The sequence below is a fragment of the Peromyscus maniculatus genome, chromosome 10 (assembly GCF_049852395.1).
Source record: "Peromyscus maniculatus bairdii isolate BWxNUB_F1_BW_parent chromosome 10, HU_Pman_BW_mat_3.1, whole genome shotgun sequence".
Lineage (NCBI taxonomy): Eukaryota > Metazoa > Chordata > Mammalia > Rodentia > Cricetidae > Peromyscus > Peromyscus maniculatus.
This window is the reverse complement of record NC_134861.1, coordinates 70784889-70794706: the sequence shown is the minus strand read 5'-3', so window position 1 is coordinate 70794706 and position 9818 is coordinate 70784889.

Genomic DNA, 9818 nt, shown 5'->3' with positions numbered 1-9818 from the left:
TGGGATAGAAAAGATATTGTGACCTATAGAAAGACTTTTATAATTCCTGAACTTGCATCCACATATGGATTTGCTCATACTATGTGTTGCTGGCTCTTAAACTTTTATAGTGTGGTCAGCTGACACATCTTTCTCCCATCAGACAGGTCTTTGCCCTTCACAGCGTAGGGGGGATGCCTCCTTTAAAATGTTCCAGTCATCCTTATTTTCAGGAAGAAACAGCAGGATGCAGTGGTTTAGAGTACAGGCCCCGAAACCCTGCTGCAGGTTTGAATCCCAGTCTTGACTTCTCATCTCTGGGTTTTGGCTTCCTCGTGCTAAGTGCTTCAAAGACATTTTCTCTCCTTCCTTTACCCGCAGAGAGATGGCAGATCTGAAGGGATCTGTGCAGTGATCTACATCTCCTCAGACTAAACCTCAGCATACATGCAAATTAACTTTATTCTGTGCTAGAAGAATGCATAAAACAAGTGTGTGGTTACTTAATATTTGAAGAACCTGACTAGGAATTGCATATTGCATTCCAGGGGAAGCTGGATTATCCATAAAGTACACGCAGGTCTGGTTCAGCTGCTAACAGCATTGACTGCTTTTCCAGAAGATCTGGGTTCAATTCTCACCACCCATATGGTGGCTCACAACCATTCTTTTTTTTTCCAGTTCCAGGGAATCTGACACTCTCTTCTGGCCTGGGCAAGCACTGCATACATGTGGTGCAAAACACTACCTACATGTAGGCAAAACACTTGTACCATACAATAAAAAATAAGTTAAAATATTTTTTAAAAAGTGCATAATAGAAAGCGTATTAACTGGTGTAGGGATACTATACAATACATTCCCTTAGTGACAATGGTGTTATTCAAGCTACGTCATCATCTGGAAGGACACAACGGACCCCCATTGTCCCTGCTGGAAGGAGATCCTGGTTCTTTCAGAGCTGAAACTCTACTCTGAGGTGTTTGGTCCTGTGCTGGCCTCTTGATTCACAAAGAGTTCTGTCCCTATGACCCTTTGGAAACACTGGTTACTGGGCTAGTCAGAGTGCCAGGGAAAGCTATGAGTGAGTTTTGTAGGCAAGCTGTGGTCAGGAGGCTTAGGGATAAGGAGTGGACTTTTCCAAGCTTACAAAACTGTATGCCTGGTTTTGTGTCTACCTGATAACAAATGTTTATATTCAAAGAGGCTGGCCTAGGAGTGCTTTCTTGGTATCATACCTCGCTACTAGGTGGTATTTTGGAGGAGGCTGGAGAAGAGGGATTCGTGGTTTTTATCCACCCCATTTGCCAGAGGTGACTCATGCTTACAAGAATAACCAGTGACTGTAGAATGATCAAATGGGCTTAGGTCAGTTCTCGGCAAAGAGTGGTCTCTGTGAAGAGTTAGGACACTGCTTGACGCTATCTCCTCCCTCTTCTCCTAGTCTGTCATCCCTGCCAGAGGATGAGATAGGTGCTCAACTATTTCATGCGTTTCTTCAACAAATATTTACTGAGTGCCAGGTACGGGCCTGGGGTTATCTAGCAGTGTATAGAATGCTATCCATCTCTGCCACGTAGAGCTCACTTTCCAGAGACAACAAACAAGAGAGATGACAAATGGCTTTCTTGACCTACTAGTCTTGCCTTAGTTTCAGAAAGCGACATGGAAGCGGAAGTGGGAGCCATCTTAGGGAAGCTACTTCCTTATGAGAAGATAGACAGGGAGGTGATAGAATGCTTCAGATCCACCATTCAATGCACTTGTGTAATAAACAAACAAGCAAGAAACAAGCAAAGATTGGAGCCATCAACTGCCATGTGGTGAATCTCATGGGCATGGCATGTGTGTTATGAGCAAAGGTAACTAACTAGAGTGTGGCTCCCACCTCCATAGGACCACTGTCATCTGTGGGTTTGGAGGTTTTGTTTTTTGTTTTGTTTTGTTTTGTTTTGCTTGTGTTGTTGTTGTTACTGCTTTTTGCAAAGATAGATCTGAGTTGAGGAACTCAAATTTAGTATTCTCCCTGATACTCAGACAAGTAGAACCTGCCCAAAAGAGCCTGATGTGAGCAGCTCATGGTGTTTTTCTTTCACCCTCAGGACCTTGCAGTTTCTGCTCTCCTGGTAAATGAACCGTTTTTCTCCCAGACACAGTCTACCTCTTCCCCTCGTTGTTATATGGTGTTCACCACCATCTCCCGCTAGGCTAGGATTGTGCCTTTGTCTTATTTTATAATCCCATCTCCTTTCCCCTTTAATAATTACATTCACCTTCATCCAATAATGAAAACTTAAAACTCAAGTAGGATTTAAATGTATGCACTAAGAAAAAGGTCGTTTTGGTGTTAATCAAAGAACAGTTGACACTTGCTTTAGAAAATATATGACCTAAACTTCTGAATTTAGGAAACATTAATTATGCTCTGATTATTCTCATCACAAAAGCATTATACTGTTAGTGGTAAAAAGTATTGTATGAATAAAAGAAAGACCTAGTAAGATGCATTGCTTCAAATGATGAGCCCCTGGAACATTTTTAAAAAGGGCGCATTTCAGCTTATTTTACTTACAAATGCAGGGACAATACATACATTTTTGAAGCTTGTCACATTAATACAATATTGAAGCATAAAAGCAAGAAATGTAAGCGAAATTTTTGTAGGGTGTGATCTCTTTGGGATCACCAGTGTTTCATGTGACAATGATCAGTTATCCTGGTATTGATAAAAAGAAACTTCACCCTTCAGAATTGTCTTTCATAATCAAATATTTATCCAGCTGCCACATATTTGTGGGATGGGTTCTGGGAGGGAAAGAGAGATAGAAAGAAAGAAAGGAGGGAAGGGAGAAAGGAAGGAAGGAATCGATATAGATGATAGATAGATAGATAGATAGATAGATAGATAGATAGATAGAGAATAAGACCAGCTTTGTATTCTCAGCCTCAGTCAGTCTAGCCACAAAGGGAAACCAGGTGTGTAGAGAATGTTATCAAATGAAAAATAGTTCCACGAGGACAATGTAGCTGGAACCACCTGAGACACATGCATACACAGGTGCATTCCTGTCCTGAAGAAGAATGATTGGCAGCCTAGGATGTCACTCACACCATGGTAGTATCTAGACCACCTTAATTACCGCAGACAGCCTTTGCCTCTTACCTCCTTATTTGCTCTATGCTTCTTTGCTTTCTAATTCAAATAATTTATGTACACAGCCACAGATTGTAATAGTTCAGAAATACACAATGATGCCAGAGCAGATCTGAAGGTCATGTGCGTGTCACAGAAAATGAGCATCCCTTGACGGCTCTCACTAGAGTGTGTTCCTATTATTCTTTCACTGTTTGTCACGGACTGGTTTGGAGTTAAAAGAGGCCTTTTCATCCCGAATGAAGAAGGTTTGCTGTAGCCTTCTTTTGGTTTGCCGTAACTCTGTAACCAGAGTAAGAAAGACTAAACACTACACACACACACACACACACACACACACACACACACACACACACACGACTAGGTTTTTAAAAAATAAACCTTACATTTTGTCAAACGTGCAACGTATATTCTTGAATAACAAATCAGTTATTTGTTGGCCCATATATTAAGCTCATAGATGAGTCACCGTGTTAGAAGGAGGCCAGTAACTTCAGTTCTGACCCTGCTAGCAAGTGGTAAGGAGTAACTTCCAGCAGTTCTGACCCTGCTAAGCACACTGTCCACTGCAGGCTTGATGCGGACCCTACCTAGCAGATAGCTGTCTTAGACCTGACTCTCACTACCTTCGATTACTATAACATCCACCAATGGTCGGCGCCAGTAAACTAAACATGGTAAGTATAACTAAGCCGGATTTCATGGTAAGAGATTAAGTTGGTCTCCATCGGCCCTTTTATTCCACTCACACCTCTTTTACCTATCAATTCTGCGTCCTTAGAGACAGCTGCCACAAACCAGTTCTTCGAATGCTACCCCTGACAGATCCAGGCACACACAACTGTACATATCTTTGTGTGTTTTTAAAGACTTACGTATTTATTGTCTGAGGGTGAGCTTGTCCGTGTGGAATTCAGAGAATAACTTCTTCGGACACAGTTCTCCCATCCCACCTTGCCTTTGAGGCAGAGTCTCTCCTTGCTGTTTCTTCCACTGGGCTGCAGAGACCAGCTTCTGATGACTTTTTGGGTCTCTTTCCTTTCCCATATCACCCCCCCACCCAGCCCATCTTGCCAAAAGAGTGCTGCATCTGGTGTTTTATGTAGGTTCTGGGGATGGAGCACAGGTTGTTCATCTTTCATTGCTGATACTCTCACTTCCTGAGCCTTCTGCCTGCCCCATCTTTGTGTATTCATCCCCTCTTGTATACCTAACTTTAAAAAAATTTTGAATTTCATTATAGCAAAGTATGGTGACACATGCCTTTAGTCCCAAAACTGAGGGGGGAGAGGTAGGTTGATGGCTGTGAGTTCAAGGCCAGCCTGGTCAACATAGGACTTCTAGGCAGGTTTTATACTGACTCTACCTCAAACAAGTAAATAAATGTTATGCTGAAAATTATCCTATTTCAGTCAGATGGTTGTTTCTCTCCTTTCTCTTCCTTTCTTTTTTTTCAGACAGGGTCACATGTATCCCAAACTAGCCTTGAATTCCCTTGAATTTCTGATCCTCCCAGAATGTAAACAATGCCATGGCTTCTGTGATCCTGGGGTTTGAACTCAGAGCCCTGAGCATACTAGGTAAACATGCTAGCATCTCACTGCATTCCCAGGTCCTTATTCCTTTGGTTTTTAAAGCTGCGTGACAGTTTGATACTCAGATTCTCACCATTCTTGTTGGTCATTCAGGTCATTCCTGAACTCACGAACGTATTTTTATTTTTCATTGCTTTTTCTAATGTATAGTTAACATGCAGTACAGAGATCTGGTGTTCAGTGCAGGGATTGTGGATAATTAGACACACGTGCAACTACCACTGGGGACAAAGTAGAATTTCCATCTCCCTAGAAGTTCCTTGGTCCTTTGTTGTCAACCTCCCATCTCATCCCAACCATCATCAAGAATTGATTTTGTCAGTTCCAAGACTTAAGAGAGACTCTTGAGTCTCTTGTGCCCGATTTCATCCACTCCAGCATGTTTCTCAGATTTGTTCATTTAGGGGCTGGAGAGATAGCTCAGAGGTTAAGAGAACTTGCTTCTCTTACAGAGGACCTGGGTTTGGTTTTCAGAACCCACATCATGCAGCTCACAACTGTGTGTAACTCCAGTTCCTGGGGGTCTAAAACCCTCTTCTGGCCTCCACTGGTACCCATACAAGTATGCAATTCCCTCCTCCATGTGCATATGAATAAAATTAAAATAAATCTCTTTTTAAAAAGTATGTAGTGTTTATACAGAGTTTGTTCATGATAGGTTTGCAGGTTTTTTCTTATTTGGGAGTGAAAGGGATGGGGTCAAAGCCTGGCCTCGAACTCTCTATGTAGCTAAAAGATGACCGTGAACTGCTGAACTTCTTGCCTCTACGTCTCAAATGCTGGGATTACAGGTATGCACCACTGCACTTGGCTTAGTAGTGAATTTCTTAAAACTGCATTCATATTATATCTTTTGTGACTTATTTTTAAAAATTACAATAACAAAAATATAAAGGTTTTCCTTTTGCTTTAAAACCTGAATAGTGCAGGACTATTTATAGCATCTAGAAGCTTGCTGAACCCTTGAACCTTAGGGCTTAGCACCAGGGAGGACACTTCAGCTGCCAATGATAGAAAGTTCTGATGGGCCCGTTCAGTGGTATCCTCTTATATGCCCGAGACGCTCACAGTTGGACAGGCCCTGAAGTTCCCAGGCATTGTTCCTGTTGCCTCTCTGCTGTCTTCCTGCACCAGCTTGATTTAAATGCACAGTGTGGTAGGAATTTGGTGCTCAGTGTGTTGCAGAAGAATATCCTCCGTGTTGCACAAAGAAACGCACAAAGCAAAAGCAATCCAGCAAGGCAATTTCGGTTTGCAAAAAGGACGCGCCACCACCAGCCAAAGCCGTGGAGCAAGCATACCGGTGTGGGCAGAAAGTTCACTTGGCTTCTAAACTAATGCAAGTGGTTCCTGTCTCATCTCATTAATAGGAAGCGGGCCTTACAATCTGATGTGATTAGCAAATTCACAATTAGTGCAAAGGGGAAGGATGCGATAGTGAGTTCGGTCTCAAGGATGTTCAGGGATTGGGCAAACAGGCACGTATACACAAAGGTTTAGCAAGATGGAGGAGGTGTACGAACGACAGGACCGGGGCAGGGTAGCCATCTTGAATAGAAACTACACCAACAACCAAAAAATAAAACCTGTTTCTCACAATTGCATTCTGTATTTCTTATTCCCTTATCCAAGGTAGCAGGAGTGGAAGAAAAGCCTCCAAAGCTCCAAAGCACCCTCCTATCTCAGGGAGTCACGGGAGATCCCCCACCTTCCCCTAGAGCAACCATGGTGAACTGCGTCAGTAACAAGGGTCCCCTTTGGGAGGGAAAGGGAGGGTGGCCGAGAGTAACAAGCCCAGCATCAACTGCAGCACTGTGTGGACTGCAGGCTGCAGGGGTCGCGTGCAGTAAATGCATCCAGCCGTAGGGCCTGAGCTGACTCACACCGGTCTAGAGTGCCTTGCCCTCAGCAGGGGTAGCTAACACACTGGAAGACCCTGCTCCTCAAACCTGTTACTGGGCCACCTGGGAGGAATCCCACATCCCGGATCTTTGAAAGGAGAACTGCCAAAATAGCCTTCTTAGAGGAGTCTCACAAATTTGATTTTAACTTAAAAATATATGTGAAACCATTAGTTTAAGGCTAAAATCAGTGTTTGAAAACTGGAAGCAAAAGAAAGGATGGGGGAAATGCTACTTCAAGCTATTTTACAGTGCTTGAGTTATCCTAATCTGAAAACATGAGAATCACTCTAAATAGCTTCACATCACAAAGGTTTGCACAATTGGAGTCTGTATTCATATGCCAACCAAGTTCTTTAAGATCCCCAAATTATTTTGAGATGAGACCCATCGATGAAAATTCATGTATGTCTACAGAACACACCTGTAAGGAAAAACACCCATATGCTGTTGCTATCTCTGAGCTGGATTATCAACAGTTACTAACTTTTTTGTATTCATCACAATTTCTAAAATGAAAATTCTGAATCACCTTTCCCTCAATCAAAATAAGATATTTTATTATAAGACGCACAGTACTTGTCCAGCTACTCCGTGTAAACAGTAGATTTATAACGAGTGCAGAATACTCCATCTTTATTCCATGCCTATGAAATTATGGGTTTGGTAGCCAGTATCAATCTCCTTGGAGAACTAGTCCATCAAAATGCAATACCAAGTTGATGGGTTACGTTTGAAACGTCTGTTCCAGGTGGTTTATTACCACTGAAAGAATCCTGCAGATCACTCTTTTTGGCTGATTGTCTCTTTCTCAAAAGGCACAGGATACTAAGGGTGTTCTCTGTAGTAACCATGTTATTATTTGGTGAAGAGATAGATCTCTGCCAAGTACAGGTTCTGTTAACTCACCTGACAGTGCAAACATACCAAGGGGCTGACCCCAGAAACAGTCCTATCTGGTTCAGCCCCTGTGGAGGAATTAAACATGAGATCGTCAACAGTCCTGTTTGAAAAGACTTCATATGAAAATCTGAATTTTTAGATATCTTCAAGAAAATCAGAACTGGGGCCTGGGAAGGTGGCCCAGTCAGTAAAGGACTTACTGTGTTAAGTGTGAGGACGGAGTTCAATCCCTGGTACCCATGTAAAAAGCTGGGCATGGTGATGGGAGTTCATAATCCCTGCAGTGGGAAGGCAGAAGCAGGAGGATCTCTGGGACTCACTGGTCAACCTGCTTAACTCGATTGGTAAACCCCAGACTCTGTGGAATACAGTTGGGTGTGGAGGTGCACACCTTTAGTCCCAGCACTCAGGAGGCAGAGGCAGGCAGAACTCTGTGAGGTCGAGGCCAGCTTGGTCTACAAAGAGAGTTCCAGGACAGCCAGAGCTATTTCACAGAAAATCTCTGTCTCAAAAAGCCATACAACAACAAGACTGGAATGCTCTCTGGGAAGCTATCAACTGCATCTGTGTTGACCACTGATGGCTCATCTTATCCCACTTTCAGTAGATTGTTTACCTCAGCACTCACCTTTGCCTATTGCAATGTAGTTAGCTAGCTTTACTCATCAGCTTGACTTGTCCTAGAGGCAGCTATCCATCAAGGAATAAATGAATGAACACATTAGGGCACATGATAGAATATGACTCAGCCACAAAAAAGTGAATGAAGTACTAAAACATGCCATGACAGTGATGAACCTCAGATGTATTGTGCTAAGTGAAAAGAGCCAGGTGCGGGGGGGGGGGGGGGGGACCTCACATTTTGTGTATAATTCCTTTTCTGTAAAAGATCCAGGAAAGGCCAATCCACAGAAACAGAAAGGGAATTGGTGGTTGAAAGGAGCTTAGGAAAATGGATAGAGGAATAATTGCTGGATGGCTACGGGAGGATGATGATGAAATTGTAGAGGTGATGGGTTTACAGCGTTGTAAGCACAACAATATCACAAAATTGTTCACTTTAACGTGGTTAATTTTATGCTGGGAATTTTACCTCAGTTAAAAAAAAAAACAGTTCTGAAATTCTGTAAGTGTGACCAGGGTACTAAAGCCACAGGAAAGTAGTTAGAGAAACTGGGAAATGTTGGGGCTATGTGTGAGGTGAGGACAGCGCCTCTCCCGGAACAGGGTCACGAGTATTCAGTGTGGGGTCATCTGCATGAGTCAAGGTCCTGACAACTGTGTCCTCACTAGGACAGTCTGGCTAATGTCCTCAGGCAGTGAGTGAAGGCGAGGACTGAGTCTTTCCATCTACAGCAGTCACATGCATTAGAGAAACTTAAAAATAACCCACCGTATTTTATGGCTGCCTGTCTATACGCAGGGAAAACACTGTGCTGTATTCAAGACATCAAAAAAAAAATATCATCAAAGGTTTGCAAATGACCCTAGGTTTATGAATTTTTGTTAAGGCTATTCATGGTGTCTGTAGAGGAGGCATTTATTGTTGGTGACAACCCCTCAGGGCAGATGCCATGGTCCTGACACTTAACCATGCTTGTTACTGCTTTCTTATGTCCGTAGCTTTAAGACAGAGGAAAGGGAGGCTTGGAAGCTAAGAATAGATTCCTCTTGTTGGCAGGAGCTGGGGGGAAACATGCCTGCGGGAAAAGTCCTAATGCCAGGTGTCTGGAGACATCCGCAGAGGAAGTGGAGGAAGAAAAGAGACAGGAAGGACTGAGACATCAGCAGAGGAAGGTGGGGGACAATGAAAGCACCCAGGGCTGGAATCCTACCGCAGGGGAAGGATGGGAATGAATGACACTCCCAGTCCTGCCCTTAGGACTGGGAGTTCGAAGCCAGCCTGGGTTACATAGTGAGAACCTATCTCAAGCAAACAAATAAGCAAACATCTGCCCAACCAGGAGCAACAACAACAACAATAAAATAAAAGGGAGAGAAGGAAAGAGAGAGAGAGAGAGAGAGAGAGAGAGAGAGAGAGAGAGAGAAGACCAAAGAGAGCAAGACTTAGCAGCTTGTAGTCTAACTCAGCTATCTGCTCCTCCCCAGACTATCTTTGATTCCTGCTGAATTGGATAAAATTAGGTTATGATTTGTATCTGTGCATGGGGTGCCCTCACTGGTGTGGGTACATGTAGAGGTCAGAGGTCAGAGTTGTGCCTCTTCCTTAATTACTCTCCACACTATTTTTTGAGATAAAGTCTCTCAGGAAACTTAGAACTCACT